The sequence below is a fragment of the Myotis yumanensis genome, unplaced genomic scaffold, assembly GCF_028538775.1.
Source record: "Myotis yumanensis isolate MYYU_CA2020_CCGP unplaced genomic scaffold, mMyoYum1.0.hap1 SCAF_13, whole genome shotgun sequence".
In the NCBI taxonomy this organism is placed as follows: Eukaryota; Metazoa; Chordata; class Mammalia; order Chiroptera; family Vespertilionidae; genus Myotis; species Myotis yumanensis.
In genome coordinates, this window is record NW_027223764.1 from 24,307,830 (window position 1) to 24,323,234 (window position 15,405).

The window sequence follows — 15,405 nt, forward strand, 5'->3', positions numbered from 1 at the left end:
GTGTCCAGAAGTTTATTTGGCTTCCAGTTTCTGAAAGATGCTTTTATGAAAGGCTTTGAGAATTTACATGACGAATTATAATTAATGCTTCACTTTTTTTCTTATGAGATGAGAAACAGGCCCCGCTAGGGGATGGACTGTGTTTAATTTAATCAGGGTGTTTGATATTTTAAATTCCTATTTATTGCTCCTCCTACTGTATAAGCCTTCTCTTACTGTGTATTTATCTCTTAAGCAATTGTTAGCCACAAGAGATGGATATATGCATTCCGCTCAAAAAATAGAATTTGATCCTACTTTGTTAATTAAATAGACCAGTGCAAACTCCATTTAGTTTTATGATTTACACTAAATGTAAAGGAGTTCTCACCTCATCTTAGAATATCTATATGAACCCCAAATTGGAAAGTAATATGACACAGTTATTTTGATAGAAAAGCTGTGTGCAGATTAACATTTTTTTGTTTCAAAAAGGTTTTGATATTAGCATTTGCATGAACATTCTGTTCCCTGGCTATGTCACAAATCCTTTAAAATAGAAAAAAAGGAAATGCTCTTTTTCATCTTAGGAGTGATTAGCACCTGACCTAGTAATTTCATTCTTTGGTATCTATCCATGAGAAATAGAAACATATATCTACACAAAGACCTGTATGCAACTGTTCATAGCAGCATTATTCCCAATAGCCAAAAGTGGAAATAACCGAAATACCCATCAGCCGATGAATGAATAAACCAAATGTGATATATCCATGCAATAGAATATTATCAGGTGTTAACAAGGAATGAAGTTCTGATACACGTGACAACATGGATGAATTTTGAAAACATTATGCTAAGTGAAAGAAGCCAGTCACAAAAAAACACATATTGTACAATTCCATTTATGCTAAATGTTAAGAATAAACAAGTTCAGAGATAGAGATTAGCGGTTGCCTAGGGCTGTAAAGGTTGGAGAGAAATGGGAATAGACTACCAATGGATATGAGGTTTCTTATTGGGGTGATGAAACTATTTCAGACTTAAAGTTGTAATGGTAATACACATGGTAAATTCTATTTCAGTTTTAAAAATAAAACAAAGTTAGATTCTGGTGATGGTGGCACAGCTCTGAAAGTATACTAAAAGAAATTGAATTGTACACTTAAGATAAGTGAATTATATAGTATGTAAATTACATCTCAATAAAGCTGTTAACAGATGTAATTAGCTACGTATAAAATGTTCATAGGACAGCTAAGGAGGAATAGATAACTGATAATTCTTCATTATCAAACTTTAATTTTTTAATATTTCTAAATTAGTATGGGAAAAATAATGGTTAATAAGACTCATGAAATAGATTAATTCCTTGCATTTGAAATGAGTGACACATATATCCTGAATTTCAGTATTGTCTGTCAATATTGTCTTGGCTCTTGCATTTTCAAATAAGACTCAGAATAATAGGAATTACAATTTACTTTATGATTTTGAAGGAAAAAAGTCTTAATTACTTAAATCTTAGTCTGACCCAAAAAAAGTTAAAATGCACTCCTGCATTTTACATGGGGTTTAGGTTTATGGTAAACTAGAGGCCCAGTACATGAATTCGTGCACCAGTGGGATCCCTCGGCCTGGCCTGCGGGATCAGGCCAAAATCGACTCTCTGACATCCCCCAAGGGGTCCCAGATTGGGAGAGGGCACAGGCCAGGCTGAGGGACCCCGCCAGTGCACGATCGGGCCGGGGAGAGATGTGGGAGGCTGGCCATCTTGGGAGGGACCATGGGAGGGCTCCAGGGTGTGTCCAGCCTGTGTCACTCAGTCTCTATCAGCCGGACTCCAGCAGCAAGCTAACCTACTGGCCGGAGCGTCTGCCCCCTGGTGGTCAGTGCACGTCATAGCGAGCAGTTGAGTGGCCTTAGCATATCATTAGCATATTACGCTTTGATTGAACGGCTGACCAGACTGATCACCGGACACTTAGCATATTAAGCTTTTATTATATAGGATGATATTCAGCCAAGAGAGTAACATGACTACAGCCAAAAATATATTTCCCTAAATGATATATTTTGAAATAGAAATTAATCTACTGAAAATATTTAAACATTCTCCCAACTTCCAAGGACAAGAACAAGGATTGACAAGGTAGAATTATCCTAAAGAGTTATGGAATATAATATTAATAATTCAGTAATGGATTTAGAATGGAACTGCTCTAAATATGTTAGGAAATTTAAGATAGTATGTTACTTTAATCTTCTCCTGTCACATTTGTTTTGAACTGTCTACCAAAAGGGGGCCCTAAAGGTATTCCATAAAGATAGTATGAAGTATCCAGATGCCTCCAAGGAGAATTGTCAATTACCAAATTTGAAAATAAACTGCAGCCTGAGTCCACATTGCTGGCCACAAAAAGTTCTTCATAAATTCATTCAGCAGATATTTCCAGAGAACTTATGATGTGCCTGGGTACTCCTGTAGCAAATTAAATTATAACTACCCTTTAAGCAGTGGTTCTCAACCTGTGGGTCACTACCCTTTTGGTGGTTGAACGACCCTTTCACAGGGATTGCCTAAGACCATCCTGCATATCAGATATTTACATTACGATTCATAACAGTAGCAACACTACAGTTATGAAGTAGCAACGAAAATAATTTTATGGTTGGGTCACAACATGAGGAACTGTATTTAAAGGGCCAGAAGGTTGAGAACCACTGCTTTAAGGGCATACAAATTACCTAATACTGCTTAAATTTAAAAAATAATAATAAAACAAGGCACTTACATATGAAATATTTCATAATGATACATGGCAATATATGATGAAGTGTCAAATGATTGGTGTAGAAAGTGATGTAGCTAGTAGTTTGGAGGAGAATGTTATGGGCTAGTGAATTAAAGATAGCTTTGTGAGCCCAGCCGGTGTGGCTCAGTGAACCAGGAAGTCATAGTTTGATTCCTGGTCAGGACACATGCCCGGGTTACAGTCTCAATCCCCCATAGGAGGAGGTAGGCAATCAATGATTCTCTCTCATCATTGATACTTCTATCTCTCTCTCCTTCTCCCTTCCTCTCTGAAATCAATTAAAAAAATAGTTTAAAAATTATATATAAAAAAAGAGAGCTTTGTGAAACAAGGGAAATATAGGCTCTACCTTGTAGCAATTTAGGTGAAGAGGTGGAGAAAGGCCTAGAGTCTGGATAAAAATGAAAAGATAGATAAAGGAGTTAACCTTTGTAACTGTAGGTCTCTGTTGAGTAAGAATGGACAATAAGGTTGGCTAGTTAAATAGGGAATAGTTAAAAGCCTTGAATTTATTTATTCTTTTAACAAATATTTATTGAATGGGCACCATTTATGTGACAGGCACTAAGCTAGACACTGAGGAAACAATAATGAGCAAAAACCTTTGTGGAGTTTATAGTTTATAGTGGGAGAAAGAGGAAATCACATGAATACATTTTTATTTTTATTTTTTTTACATTTTATTGATTTTTTACAGAGAGGAAGGGTGAGGGATAGAGAGTTAGAAACATCGATGAGAGAGAAACATCGACCAGGTGCCTCCTGCACACCCCCCACTGGGGATGTGCCCACAACCAAGGTACATGCCCCTGACCGGAATCGAACCTGGGACCCTTCAGTCCACAGGCCGAGGCTCTATCCGCTGAGCCAAACCGGCTAGAGCACATGAATACATTTTTAAAATTACAAATGTGGTACACAGTGTTATGAGAGGTTAAGAGGTAGGGATTTGACCTAGGCAGAGAGTTCAGAAAAGGTTCTCTCAGCAAATGTCCATTGTGCTGAGGCCTGAAGGTGAGCGGAAGTTAACCAGATTAAGGAAGGAGGGAAGAGCTTCATAGGCCAAAGAACAGTATATGCAAATACCCTGTGAAGGAACCCTTTATGATGAATAGGAGTAACTGACACAGAGAGGGGACTTGGGGCAAGATGAGACCAAAAAGGTCAATCGAGTGATAGACTCTGAAGAGGTTCGTAGGCCGATTTCAGTAATTTTGCCCTTCTCCTAGAATCCTGCTAGGAGGAGTTTAGCTGTAAGAAATCAACTTCATTCTGTAGGAAGTATGGTGTTTCTAAACCTGCTGTGATTCAGAGAAATCCGATCCACGTGCCTTTAGTTGTGCCCAATAAACTGTTGTTGTTGTTTTTTAAAGCAAGTGTCTGAAGTGATTATTAGGCCAATGGTATCTCTGCAGAAATACTGCAGTGGGTTGAGAGCTTTAACTCAAGCCTAGGTTGAAATTTTAGCATTGCCACTCAGAAGCTCAGCAACTTTGGGTAGGTTATTATATCTCTTTAAGCCAGTTTTCTCATCTCCGGGGAGAACTACAGAACCTACCTCATTGAGTTACTGGGAGGATTTAGTAAGAAATTTCATTTAAATTGTTCAGTATAATGCTGAGTACCTGGTTAAGAGTTCCATTGGTGTTAGCTCTTAATTATTACTAAAAATTCTTGAGCAAAATGAGAATGATTTAGAGGGATTAATCTTGGCAGTGATGTGCATGTGTGGATTGGAAACAAAGACAAGTTAGGGCTGGGCTAGGTTTCCGTAACTTGCCCATGTTCTGCAACTGTTGTCAAGTTTGCTTTAACACAGCTATAAGTTTTTGAAGATCCTTAGATAAGCTAACTAATTCTCAAGTATATAATGTCCAAGTGCTTCTCTGAAGGAATTTTTTTGGGATATCTTGTTCCCCACAATACATTTTACTGGATTAGCATCTATACATTTTACTGGATTACTTTGATCTATTTTTAAAAAATTACTCCTCATCCGGGGATACGTTTTTATTGATTTTAGAGAGGAAGGGAGAGAGAAAGAGAGAAATATCGATCAGTTGCCTCCTATACTTGTCTCAACTTGGGATGGAATCTGTGACCTGGGTATGTGACTTGACAGGGAATCGAACCTGTAACATATTGGTGTACAGTAGCGGTTCTCAACGTGTGGGTCGCGACCCCTTTGGGGGTCGAATGACCCTTTCACAGGGGTCACCTAAGACCATCGGAAAACACATATATAATTACATATTGTCTTTGTGATTAATCACTATGCTTTAATTATGTTCAATTTGTAACAATGAAATTGGGGGTCACCACAACATGAGGAACTGTATTAAAGGGTCGCGGCATTAGGAAGGTTGAGAACCACCGGTGTACAGGATGGTGCTCCAACCAACTGAACTACTTGGCCAGGGTTGAATAGACTTTTAATTCTGGCCAGAGGCTTCACTGCCACTTGTAGAGGACAGTCTAAAACTGTCTTACTTGCTACTCACAAAATAGAAGCCTTTACAAAGAGTAAATAATTTTTACCAAAAAAATGATCATTTACTAACTTGCCTTTTCTGCCTCCTCATCCATATGTTGGAAGACCCGTTTCTTTACATAATCCTTGCTTAAACTCCTCCCTCCGGGTTGTTTCCCTGGGATATGCAGTGGTGTGTCAAGGGTAGGCAAAAATCACAGGACAACATGCTATCTCTTTCTGTATCTTGTCCCAGGAGTATTTATGCGAAAATGTATATGGGAATAATTATTGAGATTAATATAAAAATAATATTGAATGCCAACTGTAATTGAAAAATAGATTTTTTTATCTACTATGTTTATGTTTATTTACTGAATTTTTGGGGGTGACATTGGTTAATAGAATTGTATAGGTTTCAAGTGTAGAATTTTATAATACATCATCTGTACATTATATTGTGTGTTCACCACCCCAAGTTAAGTCTCCTTTGAAAAATAAAATTAAAAAAAATAATTATTTTTCTTTTAAAACAAACATGAATATCATAGAGCAGCAGTTCTCAAAATGTGGTCTATCAGACCCCCTCAGGCTCCTTGAGAACTTTTCCAGGGTGGTATGTGAGATCAAGACTATTTTCATAAGAATACTAAAACATTATTTGCTTTTTTGCACTGCGTTGGCATTTACACTGATGGTGGAGGAAATTGTTTGTACCTTAGTACTATTAAAGGCATTGGCACCAGACTGTGCTAATGGTTATATATTCTTCACCACTATGCACACGCAGTCAAAATAGAACAAAAGTTCACTTAAGAATCCGTGATTAAGCCCTAACCGGTTTGACTCAGTGGATGGAACGTTGGCCTGCGGACTGAAAGGTCCCAGGTTCGATTCTGGTCAAGGGCATGTACCTTGGTTGCGGGCATATCCCTAGTAGGGGGTGTGCAGGAGGCAGCTGATCGATGTTTCTCTCTCATCGATGTTTCTAACTCTCTGTCCCTCTCCCTTCCTCTCTAAAAAATCAATAAAATTTATATAAATATAAGTTATATATAAAAATAATATAAAATTATATTAATTTGTATATATATAGATATATATATATACAAAAAAGAATCCTTGATTAAGCAATAATTTTTTTTTATTTTATTAAATCTTGACCCTTGAATACAGATGTTTTTAATATTCTGTGTGATGAAATGAAAATATGCACACTTCTGCTGCATCCAAACTATAATACTTGTCTCAAAGAAAAACATATGATTAAGATGCAGGCCAAACTGGCTGCTCATGGCACACTATTTTTACCTCAAAGATTGACAATCAAAATCTAAACTTTTGAGCTGCAAAGGATACTGTTAAGAAAGTGAAAAGACATCCCACAGAATGGGAGAAAATTTTTGGAAATTATATATTTGAAAAGGGACTGGTATCTAGAATATATAAAGATTTTTAAATATATATATATGTGTTTATTGATTTCAGAGAGGAAGGGAGAGGGAGAGAGATAGAAACATCAATGATGAGAGACAATCATTGATTGGCAGCCTCCTGCATGCCCCCAACACTGGGGATAGAGCCTGTAACCTAGGCATGTGTCCTGACCTGGATTAGAACTGTGATTTCCTGGTGCAGAGCTCCATGCTCACCCAGGAGCCATGCTTGTTGGGCTATAAAGATTTTTTACAACTCTATAATAGAAAGGCAAATAACCCAATTGAAAAATGGATAAAGAATCTGGAGTAGACATTTCTCCAAAGATATGCAAATGGCCAGTAAGCACCTCCAACATTAGCCGCCAGGGACATGCAAATCAAAACCACAGTGAGATGCCACTTCTCTCTCACTAGGATGACTATAATAAAAAGATGAATAATAACACATGGTGAGACTGAAGAAATTGGAGCTGTAGTACACTGCTGTTGGGAAGTTGAAATGGCGTGGCCCCTTTGGAAATGGTCTGGCACTTCCTCAAAATGTTAAGCATAAAGTTTTCATATAACCCAGCAATTCTACCCCCAGGTATAGACCAAAGAGAAATGAAAACATATGTCTATACAAAAACTTGTTCATGAATGTTCATAGCTGCATTATTCATGATAGCCAAAAAGTGGAGCAAACTAAATGTTCACCAACTGATGAATGGATAGATAAAATGTGGTATGTTCATACAATGGACTATTATCTCTCTATATAAAAGGCTAATATGTAAAGAGACTGGGAGTTCAATCACTCACTATGACGTGGACTGACCACCAGGGGGTGGTGTGGAACAAAGGGAGGCCCCGGCCGGCAGCCTGAAGGCCCCGATTGGCCCTGATCCCCAGCCAGGCCTAGGGACCCTACCCGTGCATGAATTTCATGCACCGGGCCTCTAGTTCAACAATAAAAAGGAACGAAGTACTGATATATGCTACAACATGAATGAACCTTGTAAACATTGTGCTAAGTGAAACAAGCCAGCACATGCTATGATTTCCTTTGTATGAAATATTCAGGATAAGTAAATCTACAGAGCTAGAAAGAATAGTGGTTGCTAAGGACTGGGGAGATGGAGTTTAGATGGGTGACAACTTAGGAGAGTATTCTAAATTGATTAGAGTGATGATTGAACAACTCTGTGAATATACTAAAAGCCATTGAATTGCACGCTTTAATTGTTTGAATTTTATGGTGTTTGAATTATATCTTCATAAATCTATTTAAAGTAACACCAGATAAAACCTTAAAATCCATAATTAGTACACTGACTCAATAACTAATGACGTAGCCATACAGCATAATACTATGTAGCTGAACTATTGAAACAAATGAGATATTTCTATGAAATTCATAATGAAAAGTTGCCAAAGATACAGTAGCCATCTGTTAGGATTTTTTGTTTGTTTGTTTCACAGACATCAACTCTAGCTAATTCAGGCCGCCTGTCCTCCGCGGCCCCCCCCCCCCCCGCATTTGTTTATTTCTGGAGGTGTTTTTGAGTGTTATACTAGGGGATGCTGCTGGCCTCTGGTAGGTAGAGACCAGGGATGCTGCTAAAAATATTATAATGCACAGAATACCTCCTCACAGTAAAGAATTGTGTAGCCGAAATGTCCACTGAGCTGAGATTGAGAAACCCTGAGCTAATTTAGGCAAAAGATATGCGTGCACTCACAGAATCGAAAATCAGGCAGGAGAACCAGGCTGGGAACCATTAAGTGGCAGCCACCATAGAGAATCTTGGTAGCAGGCACGTTCCATGCTCATATGGGTTCAGCACCAAAAAGAATAAACATCAATGTTTTTGTTCTTCTCACAGTTCAAAATCAGAGGAAGGCGCATCTATCTAATCAGTCTCCCTTGCCACTTGACTAAGGCAGGGCAGTATACATTGAATGAAGGCAATTCCTCAAAAGGAAGAACATTCATTAGCAAACACTTACTGACCATATACTATGTTCCAGGTACTTTTTAGTGGAAGGTGAAAGATTTATATGCTGTGAAAAGAAACAACAGAGTACTTTTGGGATGCTAGGGGTAGAATAGGGCAAAAGAGACAAAAATAACCTCATGACCCTTATATTCATGTGATGATAAGTCAGGTCAAATCTTTAAGGAATAACTTAAAGAAATTAGAATAGTTGCCAAATACCAAAACCAATAAATAATACCTACATGTTAAGGGGAAAAAGCAGGGAGTAGATTATACCTATAGTAGTATCCCATTTGTTTTATTTAAAAAAATTTGGCATGTACACAAAAGGGACATCTGTAATACTTTTAACAATAAAGATAAATTTTAAAAAGTAGCATGTACATGTGAAGAGATTGCTAGGATACTTAGGAAATTGTTTTGTTTTTTTTTAAAAATATTACTTCTGGATATGGGGAGAGGCAGAGTGTCAACCTCTACTGAATGCCTGCCTGAGGCTAGAAGTATCTCACCTAATCTCCGCAGCCCCATTTGAGAGACCAGGAAACAGGACTCCTCTTATTCCCACCCCCTGCCAGGGATAGGTGGTTAATAAGCATTTATTTTTGGTGATCTGATAGGTGCAAAGTGAAATTTCATTGTTACAGTCCAGTGATTTTCAACCCATGTGCTGCAAGAGGCACAATGGTATGCCACAAGAATTTTTAAACATGCAATACCTGACTGTTTAGTCAGGGGCACTGACCTCTTTTACCTTAGGTTGTCAAATAAAAAAAAAAATGACAATGGCCAGTAGCCATACTATGTGAATGAATTACAATCATATCTCTTTTTGTCAAATCGGCAAAAAAAATATATATATATTTTTTTAGTGTGCCACAGAATTTTTGTAATTAGTTTATATGTACCATGGCATGAAAAAGGTTGAAAATCGCTGTTAGAGTCAAATGTTCACCTTTATTTTATACCATCTGAGTTTTACTTCTTGGGTAAGATGAATTAATGATAGAAGAGAATATATATTATAAACTAAAAGAGTAGGACACAGTCTTTTGGAAGTATAGATATTCAGCATAAATTGTTTTCCTCTACTTAGGAAGGTTTAGGCCTTTATGGGACATTATATCTAATTTGACACCCTACAGCTGAAATCTCAACTTGGTAAGTCTGAGAAAGCTACCCTTTCAATAATTTATTCAACATAATTTCTTGAGTTCCAACTATGTACCTTTAACACTATAGAAGATGTGTATAATACATGGTTATGAAGATGTGTATAATACATGGTTATACTGTTCTTTCCATCATGTTGTTTACAATTTAATGGAAGAGACATGTCATATATTTACAATATATGGAAATCTGAGCCAATTCTATATAATAAAAGGCTAATAAGCAAATCGACTGAACGGCAGAACGATCAGTTGCTATGACGCGCACTGACCACCAAGGGGCAGACACTCAATGCAGGAGCTGCCACTTGGTGGTCAGTGCACTCCCACAGGGGAAGTGTCGCTCAGCCACAAGCTGGGCTCACGGCTGGCGAGCGCAGCGGCAGTGGCAGGAGCCTCTCCCACCTCCGAGGCAGCACTAAGGATGTCCAACTGATGGCTCCCGGATTGCAAGAGGGTGCAGGCCAAGCTGAGGGACCTCCCCCCCACATGAATTTCGTGCACCGGGCCTCTAGTATATACAAATCCTACCAAAAACCTGGGAGTCCTCCTTGAGTCATCCTCTCCCTTACCTCATATCCCTATCCTTACTCTTTAGTCAATCACCAGATATGGTCTATTCATCTCCTAAATATCTCTCAACTCCATTTATTTGTCTCCATTCCCCTGCCTTCACCCCAGTCCTGTTGACTGTCATCTCTTACCTTGGACTACTTACCATTGCCATAATTGGTCTTCCCACATTCACGTTCACTCCCTTCAAATGATTTGACAAGTGGCCTCTCCTGGTCTTCCTTTGATTTATTAGTAGAATGACTATTTAAGAAATGTAGAACTGATCACGCTACCTGCTTAAAATCCTTCAGTGGTCTGTTTAAATCCTGGTGAGAAGGAGCCAGCAGAAAGCATACATTTAGCAATTTGGAGAAAAGGGGAATAATCCACAAATGATGACTTTTATAATTTAAGCTTCGTGAGGGCAGGGATTGAACTATATCTGTTTTGTTCACTATTATATATACCCAATGCATAGCACAGTGTCTTGCCCATGGCAAGTGTTGAGTAAATATTTAGGAAATTTTAAAAAGAGAGACACTTCTGAGGCTAGAATGAACCCTGTGATGTTTGATTGGAATTGGAGGTGTCAATACAGACTTGTGATTTTATAGGTATGTAAGCACACAGATGTGTGCCTACATACACTTTCCAGCTCTTTTTGCTCAGAGGGACGACCCCCCCCGCCCCCGCCACCCGCCAGAATCAATGACTATACCAACTGCTGTCTCCAATGAAGGGAACCAGGGCTCTTTGGAGAAATTGCTAATTCCAGATGGGGGAAGGAAAAGTACATTAGACTGGAACATCTGCTGTGCCAGAAAATAGGGATGTGCTCAAAAATGATAGGGCCATGTCAAAAGAACCTAGATGTCAACTTGTAGAGACCCCAATGGCCAAATTAGGGAGTAACATAATAAATAATAATAGTAATGAATTATACCCATAGAGTAAAATATGGATTTGTGAGTCCATACCGATAAAAAAAAAACACAAATGAATAAATCAAGCAGAAGGAAAGACTCTTCCTTACAGTAACATTCCAATTAATGTCGAAGGGTTGGTGAAAATAGCAAATCACCGCTTGCAAACCCCATAGGAATAATTGATGCAGGCAAGAGTCATCAAACTAGTGGGCAGAAGAAGTATGTTGAGAAACAGTATATTCACATAGAAAGTATTTCCCAAAGATATCTGAGTCAAAAGGGAAGAAGAGCAGCTTTGCAGTGTAACGTGGCAGACACTACCTTAACCAAGCGATCAAAGTTAACATCACCACCATAGGACAAATCCATGTCATGCTCCTTCTAAAATGATGCACTACAGAGGACACAACATCACTTCTGTGTTGTGGTGGCCAAATATGTCTGACCTGAATTTATGCACGAGGAAACATCAGATACATCAAGACGGAGGGACATTCTACAAAGTAACTCGCCACCCCGAACAACTTGGATGCAATTGGATATGGGAGACAGTTTAAGTTTGAGGAGATGGGGACCAGCATTGGTGGCAGTGACAGAAAAGGATAGATGAGGGAGTCTTATTACAGAATGAGCCGTAGGATTTGATAAGGGAAAAGGAACAGTAAAAAATGACTGAGGTTTAATCATCAGCTGCATAAAGGCACACAGTAGAAGAGGCAATTGTGTCACTTTTCCAGCAGTATTTTTTTAAAGTATGCTTCTAAAAATACCTGAACATGAAGTCTGTTTATTTTAAATAAAAATGCAAAAAAGAATAAAAAAAAGAAAACAACCACAACAACAAAAATGCAACATGCCCATGGTAAAATACTATATTATGTGGTAGAAACTAGTATTTTAATGAAAATACTAGTTGGCATGCTAATTCGTATATTTGGCATACTAAGAATTATTAGAGAATTTTAATAAAAATACTATATACCCCTGCTAAAATCTATGTGACATTAAACAATAAAAAATGGCCCTAACTGGTTTGGCTCAGTGGATAGAGTGCCGGCCTGCGGACTGAAGGGTCCCAGGTTTGGTTCCGGTCAAGGGCATGTACCTTGATTGTGGGCACATCACCAGTAGGGGATGTGCAGGAGGCAGCTGATCAATGTTTCTCTCTCATCGATGTTTCTAATTCTCTCTCCCTTCCTCTCTGTAAAAAATCAATAAAATATATTTTAAAAAACCAAAACAATAAAAAATGACTATATGAGACTCCCAGAGTATTTCTCTATCGTGGACACTGTGGTGCTCCAACCCAGATCTCTCTTCATTGCTAATGTACTTATCTCTTAGCTGCTGGAAATGTTAGTTCCTGATGGTGGGAAGTTTTGTTTTTTGCTGAGCATTGACTTAGGAGGCACAGATCTATATCCTAAGGTTATGGATGCTCCCAGGAGCCCACAGGCAGTAACTGGCAGATTTAAGATGCAAAGAACAGGTTCCTTGCCTCATTTGAGAAAAAGTCTGGGAAACTACCCCAGCTCCAGAGCTCATCACAGGATTGGCTGAAAATTCATTTGCAACCACTTTGGGAATCAGTGTCTCCCTCTGTCTCTTCCTGCCTTCCTCATTTCATTGCAGATGTACTTGCCAGTTTTGTCCTGCCCCAGTAAGTCATTTGCATGTAAAACTTAGTCTCAGAATTTGTCTAAGGAACTCAACTTTTGACACAATCTGCCTACTCTCTAAAGGGTGCCATCATGGAACTTCTGTGTATATATGTTTTTGTTTGCTTGTTTTCTTCCCCCCAAAAAACTTTACAAAATCTAAATAAGTACGTAAATATGTGTCCAAATTAAATGTAGAGCTTGATGAATTTTCAAAAACTCTCAGCAGTATTTTTATAGAGAAAGAAAAAGAAAATGAGTTTGGATAGTGTGAAAACCAACTACATTTACAAATTCCTCATGGTGAAAACTTTGAGGGGGGGTTGTTGCCAACGAACGTTGGAGGTTTCTCAGATTTTAAAAAGAGCAAACAGTTATCTTTTAGTTGACTGCAGTGCACTCTGAAATGAGAGGAACAGTCTAAGTATCCTATATAATAAAAGGCTAATATGCAAATTGACCAAACAGCAGAATGACTGGTCGCCATGACATGCACTGACCACCAGGGGGCAGACGCTCAACACAGGAGCTGCCCCCTGGTGGTTAGTGCGCTCCCACAGGGGGAGCGCTGCTCAGCCAGAAGCCCTGAGCCAGACTCACCGCTGGCTAATGCAGCGGCAGAGGTAGGAACCTCTCCTGCCTCTGCAGCGGTGCTAAGGATATCTGACTGCTGGCTTAGGCCGAAATCCCCTGAGGGTTCCCGGACTGTGAGAGGGTGCAGGTTGGGCTGAGGAGACCCTCCCCCCCCGCTCCCCCCCCCGCCCGAGTGCATGAATTTCATGCACTGGGCCTCTAGTCTTCTATAATAATAAAAGCATAATATGCTAATTAGACTGGATAGCTGAAGACCTTATGGACGTCCTTCTGGACAACCGTCCAGACGAAGCTGCAGTTGTGAGGGCTGAGGCAAGCCACGGTAGCTACAAGGGCTGAGCCCCTTGCACAAATTTTGTGCATCGGGCCTCTAGTACTTTATAATGAATTTAGGTGAAAGGGGGGAAATAATGAGTATTAAGAACCAGAGGAGCCCTACCCGGCTTGGCTCAGTGGATAAAGTGTCAGCCTGCAGATGGAAGGGTCCTGGGTTTGATTCCGGCCAAGGGCACATACATACCTGGGTTGTGGGCTCGATCCCCAGTGAGGGGCAAGCAGAAGGCAGCCAATCCATGATTTTCTCTCATCATTGATGTTTCTATCTCTCTCTCCTCCCTTTCTCTCTGAAATCAATAAAGAAATATATTTAAAAAAAAAAAAAAAAAAGAACCAGAGGTAAAACTGTGAATCATTTCGTTAGGAAGAAAGAGGAAAAGATAATCTTCCTGAAAGTCAAATATCAGTAAATCAAATATGTCAAAATATTGCTAAAAATGTGAGTACCAAGATTTTCTTATGAATCAAACTTAACACTATACTACTCTTTTGATTTTAAAGTAAAATTTCAAGAACCCTTCTGTAATTTTGTGCATTAGTGATAAACATAGCTTTCACTGAGGGTGTTCACTTTACTTCCTATTTAATTCTCTAGGTAGCTACCACCAGCACCTTCGTGATGATACAGTAGCTGATCTTCTAATCAACTGTCTATTTTCACTCTTATGCTCACCATGGTCTGTTCTTCACACAGAACCCCGGTGGTCTTTTTAAAGCATAAATCAAATCATGTCATTGCCTTGCTTAAAAAGCCCCAGGGGATTCCAATTATACTTAGAACAAAACCCCAAATCTTAGTTTAGCTCAAAAGGCTCTACATGGCCCTAGTTGGTTTGGCTTAGTGGATAGAGCATCGGCCTGTGACTGATTCGATTCTGGTCAAGGGCACATGCCCCGGTTGTGGGCTCAGTCCCCATTGTGGTGCATGCAGGAGGCAGCCAATCAATGATTCTCTCATCATTGATGTTTCTATCTATCTCTCCCTTTCCCTTCCTCTCTGAAATAAAAATATATGTATATATATGTATGTGTGTGTGTGTGTGTGTGTGTGTGTATATATATATATATGTATATATAGTATCTATATGATGTGGCTTTTGTCTACCTTTTAGACTTCATCTTGTACCACTTTCCTCCTTGTATACTTGCTCTCTAGCTACAATTGATTAGATGTTTTTCCAAAGCTGGGGTCAGAAAACTAAGGCAAGGGCCAAATTTTGCCAGAAGCCTACTTTTATCCTGCCAGGGAACCAAGGGTTTTTACATTTTAAAAGAATTTTAAAACAACTGCAACAAAAAGAACAAAAAGCATACACAAGAGACCTTATGTGACTTGCAATGCCTAAAATACTTACTATGTGGCCCTTTTACAAAAAAAGTTTGCCAACCTCTGATCTAAAGGCTTATTCCTGCGTTAGGATCTTCACATTAGCTGTTTCCTTCACATCATCCACCACCAGCCTTTACGTGAATGGGTTCCT

General features: G+C 39.0%; 1 protein-coding gene across 1 annotated transcript in view; it reads left to right on the forward strand.

The window, feature by feature from the left end:
- The window catches only part of CPEB3 (cytoplasmic polyadenylation element binding protein 3), a 179,111-nt gene that overhangs the window by 1,064 nt on the left and 162,642 nt on the right, over window positions 1-15,405 (forward strand). The gene's annotated exons all lie outside the window — the stretch shown is intronic.